General features: G+C 43.0%; 1 protein-coding gene across 1 annotated transcript in view; it reads right to left on the bottom strand.

The window, feature by feature from the left end:
* Positions 1 to 14,225, bottom strand: part of LOC128805229 (dual specificity calcium/calmodulin-dependent 3',5'-cyclic nucleotide phosphodiesterase 1A-like) — a 360,529-nt gene that overhangs the window by 267,920 nt on the left and 78,384 nt on the right.

Below are 14,225 nucleotides of genomic sequence, written 5' to 3'. Positions count from 1 at the left end.
TCCAGAGGACAGACTTTGGCCTACTTAAGAGACTTATTCAGAGAGTTCCTTGGGAAGCTGCCCTTAAAAACAAAGGAGTTCAGGAAAGGTGGGTGAGCTTCAAAACAGAGATCTTGAGGGCACAGGAACAGACTGTCCCTGTGTGTCGAAAGATGAGTTGACAAGGTAAACACCCAGCTTGGATAGGCAAGGAGGTTTTGAAGGAACTTAAGAATAAAAGGAGGATGTATCATCTTTGGAAGGAGGGTCAGGTCTCTCAGGAAATATTTAATGGGGCTGCTAGAGCACGTAGGAAAAAATATTAGGGAGGCCAAAGCTTAGTTTGAACTTAAAAGGGCGACTTCTGTAAAGGATAGTAAAAAATGCTTTTACAAATATATTAATGGTAAAAGGAAGGGTAAGACTAATATTTGCTCTAACACCTTCTTTGCCTCAGTCTTTAGTGGGAAGACGGATTGTCCCCAGGACAACTGTGCTTCTGGGTTGGTTGATGATGCCAGGGAACAGAATGGTCCCCCCATTATCCAAGAGGAGGCAGTCAGAGAACTGCTGAGATGTTTGGATATTCATAAATCATGGAACCAGATGGGATCCATCCCAGGGTGATGAGAGAGCTGGCAGATGAGCTTGCTAAGCCACTCTCCATCATTTACCAAGAGTCTTGGCTCACTGGCGAGGATCCAGATGACTGGAAGCTGGCCATTGTGACACCCATTCACAAAAAGGGTGGGAAGGAAAATCCTAGTAATTATAGACCGGTCAGCCTGACCTCAGTACCTGGCAAGATAATGGAGCAATTTATACTGAATGTCATCATGCAGCATCAACAGGATGGCCAGGGTATCAGACCTAGTAAGCATGGGTTTAGGAGGGGTAGGTCATGTTTGACCAACCTGATCTCCTTTTATGACAAGGTGACCTGCCTGGTGGATGCAGGAAAGGCTGTGGATGTTGTGTATCTGGACTTCAGCAAGGCCTTTGACACTGTCTCCTACAGCATACTGCTGGAAAAGCTGACAGCCCACAACTTGGACAGGAGCACTCTTTGCTGGGTTAGGAACTGGCTGGATGGACGGGCTCAGGGAGTGGTGGTGAATACTGCTGCATCCAGCTGGTGGCCAGTCACCAGTGGTGTCCCTCAGGGGTCTGTGCTGGGGCCAGCTGTGTTCAATATTTTTATTGATGACATGGATGAGGGGATTGAGTCCTTCATTAGTGAATTTGCGGATGACACTAAGCTGGGAGCATGTGTTGATCTGTTGGAAGGTAGGATGGCTCTGCAGAGAGACCTGGAACAGTTGGATGGATGGGCAGAATCTAACAAGATGAAGTTTAATAAGTCCAAGTGCCAAGTCCTGCATTTTGGCCACAATAACCCCCTGCAGTATTACAGGCTGGGGATGGTGTGGCTGGACAATGCCCAAGCAGAAAGGGACCTAGGGGTACTGGTTGACAGCCGGCTGAACATGAGCCAACAGTGTGCTCTGGTGGCCAAAAAGGCCAATGGCATCCTGGCCTGTATCAGGAATGGTGTGGCCAGCAGGAGCAGGGAGGTCGTTCTCCCCCTATACTCGGCACTGGTGAGGCTGCACCTTGACTGATCTGTCCAGTTCTGGGCCCCTCAATTTAGGGAGGACGTTGAGATGCTTGAACATGTCCAGAAGAGGGCAACAAGGTTGGTGAGGGGCTCGGAACACAAGCCCTGTGAGGAACAGCTGAGGGAGCTGGGGTTGTTTGGCCTGGAGAAAAGGAGACTCAGAGGTGACCTTATCACTCTCTACAACTTCCTGAAAGGTGGCTGTAGTCAGGTGGGGTTTAGTCTTTTTCACCAGACAGCAGCTGACAGAACAAGAGGTCACAATCTCAAGCTGTGTCAAGGGAAATACAGGTTAGATATTAGGAAAAAGTTTTTCACACAAAGGGTGATAAAGTACTGGAATGATCTGTGCAGGGAGATGATGGAGTCACCATCCCTGGATATGTTTAAGAAAAGACTGGATGTGGCATTTGGTGCCATGGTTTAGTTGAGGTGTTATGGAACAGGTTGGACTTAATGATCCTGAAGGTCTCTTCCAACCTTGTGATTGTGTGATTCTGTGGGAAAGCAAAATCTAAACTCTCTCCAACTTTTTTCCTCTGTAATTCAGATAAGCACAGGTCTTCAAGGTGGAGATGAAGAAGACACAGCACACAGGATGCAGAACAAACTGGACCACACCAAACAGTACAGGGAATAGGACACAAAGCTAGCATTGACCCTTGGGAGTTCTGGTATCATGTCAAGCCTTAAGCTTAAAGTCTCAATGCTGAGATTATATTGGTACTTCACCCATCACCAGTGGGGACCTCAAGCAGGAAAATTTCATGGACCTGAAGCGCATATGATGGACCTGATTTCTAAAAATGTATGCTACAGTAATATCCCTGTGAACAGCCTGTACATCCCTGAATGTGAACAGCAAGGTCTTGGCATTACACAGAAAGGAGCTGGTGGAATGCTAGGAATGGTCCTAACATGAAAAGATTAAAGAATCTACAGTGCATATGGATAGTAAAGGGAAATACTGCACATTTTTTCTCAGATATATATGGATTTCTTTAAAGTGGCAATTTCTTCCTCAGATCACAAGCTGTCTTCTAGAATGTGTTCACACTGCATAATATCACTTACATTAAATTAAACTGTTCTGAGTTTGCATAGGCAGGAGCAAAGCTGACATTTTTCACCCCAACATTCCATTGCAGTATATGATCCCCACAGCAGACCTCTGATGACCTCCAAATTGAGTCCCAAGCATGCACCACAGCAAAATCACTCCTACTTTCACCTAATATGCTATATGAGGAACTGAAAACTACTACTAGTCTTGCCTCCCATATTAATGAGGAACTGAAAGTCACTCCTACCTTCGCTCTTCATACAAATAAAAATTATTCAGGGAGTGAACCTGAGGGACCCCACCAACGAGAAGTCCAAGGCACTGAAAGATGACTGGAACTCTACTGGATCCATGGTACTATCTTCTACTTGCACTATCTCTCCTTCTCCTTCCCTCCCTCCCTCTTCCTCTCTGCCTCTCCCTCTCTCCCCTATACAATTAATTTTGCAAAATAAAGAATTGCTGAACCCACATTTGGTCTCTTTTGCACCTTAATTTGAGAGGAGGACTTTAACATCTATTGAACTGCAACATTTTAATTAGTGTCATGGACAGGATACCATTCTCTGACCCAAAGTGCCATTTAACAAATAGAACTGAACTTCTAGTGTTCTTCCCATGTAGCAGGCATTGTCTTCCTTTGAGGGAGGTTGACCAAACTTTTACTGTTCTTTCTCCCACATGGTGGGGACCAATTGTCTCCCTCAGAGGGATATTGAAGGAAAAATGATTATCCAGAATGACCAGGGTAAGGCTAATATTTTGCTTTTTCTCCTGGAGAAGTTTGATAATTGTCCCTCTGCTCTTGGTTTGGAGTAGACACAAACTAATCGAGATAAGGAAAAGGTGATAGCTGTTTGCATTACTAGCATATGGACCAAAAAAAAAAAATGCAAAAAGGGAAAGATAAAATTGTTGTCTGTGCTGTACTTGGGGCAACAGTAACTGCTGCCATAAAGGATAAACCACAAAGAACCAGCAAGGAGGCAGAGGTTATGTACATTGCTTGCAGGATTCAGTCAAAGGACTATAAGATCAATCATAGTGAGCATAAATGCTACTCAGAGAGACTCAGAACAGCTCTAGTTGAGCATCTGTAAGCAATGAATTCTAAGGCAGTCCATGATGAGTCTCATTACCTTCAAAAAGAAATAAAAGAAGCCAAAAAGCTCTTAGAGCAATTGGATATAAAAAAGTTAAAACCTTAAAACTGAGTATCAGTATGAAGGAGATGATGATGCTTTTGCAACTGTGGTCACAAAAGAAATACCTTCTACAGATACTGAATTGGCTAAATTGCAGTCCTTGGTATATCAAAATGTTTTTGTATTCCATATCTATCTGTGCTCAAAATTGTTACAGTCTGTTTAAGACCCAGAAGTGCAGCTGGAAACACAACCATGGGGGTTGCCCAGGCTTTTTAAGGTCAGGGCACTCAGGCAGAACTCTCTCTTGCCTCTTGACTCTTACTGTTCCCCCTTTGTTCTTGCAGGGATACAGATCTGAGGCAACATGGTGGGAGTCCTCCTGGAGTGACAGATGTGGTTTTGTTGAATCAGTGATCATGTAGAAAGGTATAGTTTTCCTCTGAAGGTTCAGTGGTGGTGTAGATGGGCCTGGTCTTCCTCTGGGAATCCAGCAGAGAAAAAAGCTACTTCTCTGTGAATCTAGTGGGAAAAGGCTGCTCCTCTGAGAATCCAGTGGGAGAAGTCTGACTCTGGTGTTCCATATCTCAGATTATATCCAGGTAGGACTGCTTGGCTCCTTCCCCTGGGTGGAGCATCTCACAATGGGATGATGTAATTTTATCAGTCACGCAGTGAGATCAATGGCTCATTAACAGAAGATATTTCCCAGAGGGAGGATTGGTTGTGGAAGAGATGAAGAAAACTGCCCAATTAACAGAAGATAAGCCCCCCTTGCTATCTAACAGATAGCAATAGAATACACACCCCCAGCTACATCTCACAACCTAAGACAACCTTTCCAGACAGTTACTCTACCACTTTCCTGGGCAAAACATTCTAATGCCCTATCACTTTTTCTGTGAAGAACTTCTTCCTAATGCCCAAGCTAAACTTCCCTAGGTGCAGCTTAAGGCTGTGTCCTCTTGTCCTGTCACTTGGTTGCCTGGGAGAAGAGACCAACCTCTACCTGCCTACCACTTCTTTGAGACAGCTGTAGAAAGTGAAAAGGTCTCCCTAGAGCCTCCCCCAAGCTAAACAACCCCACCTCCCTCAGCCACTTCTCACAGGACTTGTGTTCCAGACCCTCCACCAGCCTTGTTGCCTTGCTCTGGACATGCTCCAGCATCTCAACATCCTTCCCAAACTGAGGGGCCCAGAACTGGATACAGTACTCAAGGTGTGGCCTCACCAGTGCTGAGTAGAGGGGAAGAACCACTTTTCTTTTTCTGCTGGCCACACTATTCCTGATACAGGCCAAGATGCCGTTGGCTTTCTTGGCCATGTGGGCACACTGCTGGCTCATATTCAGTCTGCCATCAATCAGTACCCCCAAGGTCCCTTTCTGCCTAGCCTCTGTCCAGCTGAACTTGGTGTCATCTCCAGATTTGTAATGGTAGACTCGATCCCTTCACCCACATCATCAATAAAGATATTAAACAGGAGTGGGCCCATACACAGATCCCTGGGGGACACCACTGGTGACTGACCATCAACTGGATACAACACCATTCACCGCTCTCTGGGCCCAGCAGTCCAGCGAGTTCTTAACCCAGCAAAGAGTGCACCTCTCCAAATCATAGGCTGCCAGCTTTTCCAGGATTATTCCATGGGAGATGGTGTCAAAGACTTTGCTGAAGTCCAGATAGACAACATCCACAGCCTTCCCCTCATCCACCAGGTGGGTCACCTGGTCATAAAATGAGATCAGATTGGACAGGTAGGACCCAACCCTCCTAAATTCATGCTGGCTGGGTCTTATCCCCAGGCCGTCCTGTAGGTCTAGTGTGATTGCACTCAAGATGAACTGTTCCATAACATTGCTGGGCACTGAGGTCAAGCTGACAGGCCTGTAGGTTCCTAGATTCTCCTTTTGCTCCGTCTTATGCATGAGCATCACACTGGCCAGCTTCCAGTCATCTGGGACCTCCCCATTTAGACAGGACTGATGGTAAATGATGAAGAGCAGCTTCGCGAGCTCTTCTGGTCCCACAGACTTGTGAGCATGGCAGTGGCTCATCAGGTCCCTAACTGCTTCCTCTTGGATTATAGGGAAGCTATTACAATTTCTTTCCCCATCTACCAGAACAATTTTTCCCATCCTTTTACCTCCTTCTTCTCTGACATGTTGCCTTTTGAAAATGTTGATTTCCCTCTGTTAAAGACACTATATTTTTGTTGTTAATTCTGCTACGTCTCCTTCATATGGCTTGAAACATGGGGCTGAGATTTCCAGGGAAGTTCCCCAGAGATCTTTCCCAGTGGTGGAAAATTCTAAATTGCATGGAATGTAGGAGGATATAGGTCAGATTCTGAAGAAATACTGTGCCCCTATAGTTTGGAACTTTACCCCTGAACAAATTCAGAATACAGTTAAGAGCAGAATATCTGAAAGAAAACTGCAGTGGCAGCTCCAAAGAGGGGCACCTTATTGCACTGTGCTGGGCCCTGGCTAATGCTTATTGCATGCAGGTCATTATTACACACAACAGCCCTATAGCCAGAAGGGAAGGAGAACAAATCCACAGACACCATAATCACTCAGACAACGGTCAAACCAGAAGCCTGCCCCTGCCCAGAGTAGGAAATATAAGAACACATCCATTACCAGTGGATGACAATGGGGAGGCAGAACCCTCACAGCCAGCAGAGGAATCAAAATCAGAAATAATTACTGTATCTTTATCCTTAGAAGGTCTCCACAATCTCAGGAAAGACCTCACCCAATGAACCAATGAGTCAATATTGAGCTGGTTCATCTGACTCTGGGACACTGCAGGTGATGCTACAGTTTTGGATGGTACTGAAGCAAGGTGTTTGAGATCTGTGTCACCTGATGTGAGTGCAAACCAGGGGATCGTGAGGAGGCCCACACCTCTCAACTTCTGGACATGACTTTTAACAAGCCTGAAGGAGTGATATCTTTGCTAAGAAGAGCTCCAGCTGCAGAAAGGCCCTTGTAACACCATGGAGCAAAGAATTCAATGCCTACAAGAACTGGCTGTGAAAGAGATGCTTTTCTCAAATGATGACCAAACCATCAAGAGCCCAGTCCTGGCAAAATGTACAACACTGATATTGCTCAAACTGACTCCATGCAGGCCAAGCATACTCCCACTTCCTAGGCATGCTGCAATGGAATGAGGGAAATGAGACAGTGGGCATTAATGACTAAAATGATACGAATATATAAAGATATTGTCCACACCACAACAGAAGCCCAAATCTCAGCAATGGAAATAGATTTGACTGAGCCTATTCGGAAACCAGAAGAAAGGACTGAAGAGAGTCAGAACCTCAGGAAGAAGCTTAAAGAGGATTTTCTGCAAGTTTCATCAGTACACACCAGAGTCCCTGATATCAGAAGCCCAAGTTCCCCAGCTAGGGAGAGGGGGTACACCCCACAAGCCAACCTGAGGTTCTTCCTGCATGAGTATGGGGAAGACATGAGAAGATGAGATGGAAAACCCATTTTTGTCCTAGCAGCATGGGTCCGTAAGCTAAAAGAAGAAACTAGTAATGAGGAATTCTGAAAGACTGAATGTAGCTCCAGTTTCTCATGACCAAGCTGCTAGGCTTAACAGAAGGGAGGATCATGTGTCTGATCCCCTTGAAGGGACCACCAGAATGCATGCCCAGAGAGGGAACAATATCCAGAACTAGAGGGGTCCTGCCTCTAGCCATATAGAGGCCAGGGAAATTTGAGTCTATTAGACTGTGTGAATCAAATGTCCTGGCACATCAGAAGCACAAAGCTTTGGCTGACACTGGCACACAATGTACTCTGATACCATCAGGACATGTAGGGGCAGAACCTGTTTCCTTTGCTGAGGTGACAGGGCTCTCAGCACTCTCAAGTAGTACTACACTACCACTTTAGGGATTAATTTTTCTGTGTAAATGAAAACAATGTAAGGGAAACACGTAAGGGAACATAAGGGAAAAAAAGAATTAAAACAACACAGTGAGACAACAACATTATGATTATTTCAAAATTCCATTGTTTTGGCTGTGCAGCATAAGGAAAAATTCTTTCTGCTGATATCTATTCAACACCTTTAAGATCTGAAGAGACCCAGTGGTCACCGAAACTCTGGAATAATCAAGCTAAAGTAAATGTCATCACTATATATTGAGCATATTTTTTTTTAATTCATACTAAAAATGGCAGTGTTACTGTGAAAAAAAAACCACTCCTCTCTGTCATCAGGCCCTTATGGCACAAATTTTGGACAGACATGAAAAATATAAATCTAGCCCTAGTATGACATAGTAGGTGAATGCTGACTTTCCGTGATGACTGGTACAGGTAGTTTTCATTGCAGTGTTACAGATGTCCAATTTCTGTTCCAGTACAGCAATGGTCCTGGAATTAAATGCCCTCTGCCACTCTCCTGCCACTCTTCAGCTCCCTTAGTTGATTAATAGTTGCTCAAAAACAGTCTTGAGCATTTCAGTGTACTTGAGGTAGAAGATCTAGATATTTGGAGTAATATGCTATTTTAGTGCCACATATCAACATAAGCCCAAACCATTCTGCTTAGGAAACAGTGCTAAAGTCACAGACGTGTGCACAGCAATCATGGTGGATGGTAACAGCTCCCAATACCTCCCATAGCCCAGATGTCTTTGATTATATTGCTCTTTATTTCCATTCCAGTTCAGTGTTTTATATTAATCAAAAGTGACAGATGGAAGCTGTAATACATCTACAGCTCTAGATCATTAAATATGATGACCTGTATTTCCTTCAGTAATCAGATATTGCTGCAAATTACCTCCACCTCATAAAAACCAAGGCTGGCAAAAGAACCTCTATGATCCTCTGTGAAGGAAATTTTGCTTGTTTCTTTGCAAGTTTCAGTTCATATCACGAATATTTATATTTCATACTTTCGCTGTGTCGATATGTTAAAATTTGGGGAAAAAATGAGCAGCATGTATCCTCTAACTGTAATAATATTTAGAAGGGGGAAAGCATAGGTGATAGCTGTATTTTTAAGAGTATATGGAGCACTCTGCATCTACTAAGTAATCCAGCTAATTGATCAAGGGAAGCCAGTTGATGTAATCTTTTTGAATTTCAGTAAGGCTTTTGATACAGTCCCTCACAGGATGCTCCTGGACAAAATGTCCAGCACACAGCTGGATAAAAATGTCATATTTAAGCAACTGGCTTGAGGGTCAGGCACAAAGCATGATTGAAGCTACACTAGGCTGGTGACCAGTCAGAGTGGGGTTCCACAGGGCTCCATCTTAGGCCAAGTTCTTTTAAACATCTTCATAAATGACTTGGATGCAGGACTTGAAGGGATACTAAGTTTGATGATGGTAGTGAATTGGGAGAACCTGTTTACTCCCTCAAAGGCAGGGAGGCCCTGCAGAGAGACCTCAACAAATTAGAGGGCTGAGCAATCATCAACTGTATGAAGTTTAAAAAAGACAAGTGCCAGATTCTGCACTTGGGATAGGACAACCCTGGATCGGAGGGATGGAGACCAGCACTGCTGAAAAGGGTCCTGGCTGACATCAAGTTTAATATGATTCAGCAATGCCCTGGCAGCCAGGAGGGCCAGTTGTGTCCTAGGGTCTATCAGACACATCATCACCAGCCAGTTGAGTTGAAATGCAGTGATGAGCAGTGATCTCTTCTTTCTGGTTACCAGTGACAAGTCCCAAGAGAATAGCATGAAGCTGTGTCGGGGAGGTTTAGGTGATACAGTAGGAAAAGGTTTTTTGCCCAGAGGGTGGTTGGGCACTAGAATAAGCTCCCCAGGGAAGCGGTCATAGCACCATGCCTGATAGAGTTGAAGAAGCTTTTAGACAATGCTCTCAGGCACATGGTGTGATTTTTGGGCTGTCCTGTCCAGGGCAGGAATTGGACTTTGATTGTGAGTCCCTTCCAACTCAGGATATTCTATGACTGTATGATACTGTCTGGACGAAGTTAACACAAAGACTTAAAGAAAGAAGATGACTTTCAAGATGAAAGCATTATTAGCTGATAGTCTTGACATATCAGTGATTTGATTTTATTTCCTGTGGTGGATTCAGTGCTGACCAATCATGAGTGCACTCACTAGAATGTACTTACTCATTTCCTGCTGTAAGATAGGATTAGGAGGCTCAAAGCAGGCTCAAAACTTTAAAAGGATATAAAGAAAAATTTAATAACAGTAACTAAAAGAAAGAGTAATAAGAATCAGAACAAAACCTTCAGGACACTTCTCCTCCCCCTACAACCTTTTCTTTCCCACTGACAATATAAAGAGACAAAACCTAAAATTTCAGTCAGTTTACCACCTCTAGGATAGTCTTTCTTCAGTTCACTTAGGGAGAGAAGTCTCTCTTGTTAATGCTATGGAGACTTCTCCAAAAGAAAACAGTTCTCTTGTGGCTTTTAATTTCCATGAATAGCAGCTGCCCGGGAAAATCCGCAATCATGAAATCCCTCCCATTTCCACAGCTTCTCCCACAGCTGTATTTATGGGCCATATCAACTTTTGGGGTACTATTTTAAAGATGAGCTGCTCAAAAGCAAAGGTTCCCATTATCAATCTCTGAAATCATCTTCATCTCTAGGAACAGAGATCTTCTTCTCTTCCTGGAGGCACAGGATCTTCATCACTCTTCTCTCCTTCTCTGTTCAAACTTCTCATAGGATCACAGCTACTTTAACATCTACTTACTTTAGCATGGAGGCCTTTGCTCACTATCTACAATTTGAACACGTTCATCTCCCATACCTTCATGGGTTATAGGGAAAAAAGATTCCTTCTCCATATCTTTACAAGAGGATTTCAGCCTAAAACTAAAGTCAGATCATCATCCCTCCTATATGGGACTTGACTTCTTTAGTGACCTTGGTGTTTTCATGTTGTTTCTTTATGTGTCTGCACTTCTGACATGTTCTCTCACTCAAGGGAGGGTTGAAGCACTGAAAGAGTTAATATCTTTCCTGGGGCCTGTAGATGGTCATGTAACCCCTGCTGGACTCAGTAGCTTGTGGCAGGAACTGTGGCTGGGGGTGTAGGAGCTAGGATCTCAGCAGATAGCACACTGGGGCTGATGACTTCTCCTCTCCCCCTGCCCAGCAGCCAATGGGAGGGTCCGGCAGGCATCCTGCGGCAGTGGCTGCCTGGCCCTGCCTGGCCGAGACAGGGGCAGGGCTGGCTGTGTTGCCTCTTTGCATGCTGGAAGGGAAAAAAGAAAGTTACCAGGTTTCTTCTGTCTTTAACATGTGTTTTTCACAGAGGCGTGTACAGCTTTCCGGTGGTTCAACAGATTGTAAATTCCCAAAGCCAACCACGGATTGGTTTCCTATCATACATGGAGGAAACTGCCAGTAGCATCTCCCAAAAGATCATTTCCGTGATGCAAAATCAGCATATTTCCACAGAAGATCAAGATGGCTTGTCTAAAGTAATAAAAGTTTTTCTTAGTTGGAAAATAAAGTAGAGGAATTTGTAATTGAAATGAATGTGCATATTAGAAAACAAGGAAGAAAAAGGTGCAATTACCTCTGTTCTCTCCTTGCCCTTCACACTTGCTGCTGTGGGGAATGGGGTGGGCAGCTTATTTTGATCAATGAGAAAGACCTCTTTTCCATTTTGTTTCCATTTGTACTTCCTCACTCCATGGAAGAATTTGAAGCAAGTCTAGCACCTTGTAAAATAGTTCATTCCTGCCTTGAAAGTGTCTTTTCGTCAGTCTCTCCCACTGCAGTTTGTGGAAGCCTAGGGGCCTATCATCAGTCTCAATCCCTCAGCCATGGAGGACTGGTCCCAAATAAGAGGAATAGGCTATTAGGTTAGGGTGAGAAGCTTGCTTCTCCTATAGATCTTTGCAGGCACATGCTAATTTATGTAAAGTTATGTTACCCCATTAGCCCATTGGCCCAATTGCCCTAGTTCAACCCCTACTGCCCATGTTTGGTTTTTCATATTGAACGGCAAATAATGCCTAGGCAAAAATTCAGAGCTAGAAACATCAGCTCATCTTTCAAATGTCCTCTTAGCTTCAGTAAATTCTGGAGGAATCTCAAGCAAACATGTGGTGCCTCAGATCATGTGTTTGTTATTTACTTGGGCATGTTAGCTAGGGAAGATCCCACTGAGATAAAACAGATTTGTGTTGTATTAGGTCATAATGAACTCATAGAAAGACAAAAAAAAGGCAGTACATGTGACTGTGGTATAGTTTCCTGTGAAACTACAAATGGTCAAATTTAAGACATGAGTTCTCTTGTTGCAAATAATGAAATGTCATTAAATTGTGTCTAAAAGAGTAAACTTTAAACTTTTTAATCCCTATTACATTTATCAGATGGTATCACATCTGATAGGTTTTTTTAAGGTATTTTTTAAAACTCAGACTTGTTGTGTTTAAAAGGATAAATTTAGGTAAATGCTTTTTGTTCAGTGATCCCAGGAATGGATCCAGAAGTCTTAGGATTCCTCCAGCCATTCTTCCAACACTGATATCCCAAAGGCAAAAAATACCTATTGTTACCATCGTGTTGGCATAGCAAGTGATGCATAAGTAATAAGAAAGATACTAACCCAATTAGGCAGGAATATTTCTAATTTTACCAAATTCAGTAAGCCTACCTGAAAATCAACCCTATGATTTCATTTGGGCATAGTGTTCTTTATCTGCTTCTGTTCATTCTTGCTAACATGAAAATATTGTATTTTAGAGAAGTGCTATTAACTTAGACAAAACTTTAGGTTGAAAGCTTACTTAACTCTAGGAATAAATTAAGTCATCTGCAACTACACTGTTTTTTAAGAAGGTACCTCTGTTTTTCCTGGGTAAAAACCAGTATATATTAAGATATTCTATGTAAATTTTATTTAATGCATATATAATTTCAGCATTTATCTTATATATAATAATATAATTTCTTCAGCCAGAGAAAACAACAAATTGTAATACTAAGAGAAATGGATTCTCAAGGATGATGGGAAGATAACTGTTTTCCATGTTAATCTGTTTTCCACAAAGCATCCCTTGTTTCACGTTTAATAAATAAATTCTACAAAGAAAATAGTAAATGGGAATGAAAGTGCTTCTTTACAAATAAAGCAATGGCTCAAGGAGCCTCAGAAGGGATGGTTCTGCCTTCTCTACTGAACAGAACATCATTCTCTGAGCATCCTATGTAAGCAGTACTGCTAGTTTCACAAATAGACCCTCTGAAATAAGGTGTTCAGTGTAAGGGTGAAGAAATCTTGCCCAAAATTAGTTGACTGCCATGCAAGTTTCTGGCTTTGCAGATCCCACAACAGTCAAAAGGAAAATGGAAAGGAAATGTAAAGGAAACTTGATTTTCAGACAAACTTTTTTCTCCTGTCAAACCCTAGAGCCTGGTGTGTGGTTACACATTTTCGAATCTTGACACACGAATGCTAATGCAAAAGCTGCAGCAAACTCCTTTTGGTCTCTTGTGTTGTTTTTGGATGGGGTAAAATTAATTGTTTTCATAGTGGTGCTGAACAAAGTGTTGATAATATAGAGATGGCAAGGAAATTGTTGGGTGCATGGCAGTTTGGGAGAAGACACAGCCAGGACAGGTGACCCAAACTGACCAAAGGGATATTGAATACCATATGATATCATGCTCAGTATATAAAGCTGGAGGGAAGGAGGAAGGAAGAATGTTTAGAGTGATGGCTTTTGTCTTTCCAAGTAACTGTTATACACCATTATGCCTGCTCTCCTGGAAACGGCTGAATGTCTGCCTGCCCATGGGAAGCAGTGAACTAATCCTTTTGTTTTTTCTTTACTTATGTTCATGGCTTTTGATTTCCCTTTTAATCTATCTTTGTCTCAATCCACATGTTTTCTAGCTTTTACTGTTACAATTATCTCTGCGATCCTGCAGGTTGGGGCATGAGTGAGCAGCTGTGTATTGCTTGATAGTTGACTGGAGTTAAACCACAACGTCTCTGTTTAAGAAGATCAGCCTCCAGGAGAAAAACAGCCCTCGTTTAAACCTAGACTGCACTATCTTTATACAGACAATATGAAAGAAAAAACAAGAAATCAAGATGTGAAATGTAAGCCAAAGTACCATTGGTTTCCTAGTCCTCTAAAAGCATGAAGACTGGAAACAAAACAGTAAGTGATCCTGTGATAAACACAATGCCACAGATGTCTCTGTACATAGATACACCATGCAACAAATACTCCTTTGCTCATAATCTTTTCCCTTGGCCCCCTCCAAATGCTGCCAAGGCAGACTTCAGTTTCCTCCTACTTCTGAAGCACCTTCTTCCACAGCAGCAATGTTCCTCTTCAGAGTTTGACACGTCTATCACCACAATCTTTTTCAAATGAGAAAACAAGGGCCCGAGAAAGTCTACAGTGGTCCATTTTC

This window comes from Vidua macroura, chromosome 1 (assembly GCF_024509145.1).
Source record: "Vidua macroura isolate BioBank_ID:100142 chromosome 1, ASM2450914v1, whole genome shotgun sequence".
NCBI lineage: Eukaryota > Metazoa > Chordata > Aves > Passeriformes > Viduidae > Vidua > Vidua macroura.
Note: the sequence above shows the minus strand (reverse complement) of the source record. Positions and strands in the feature narration are given on the sequence as shown.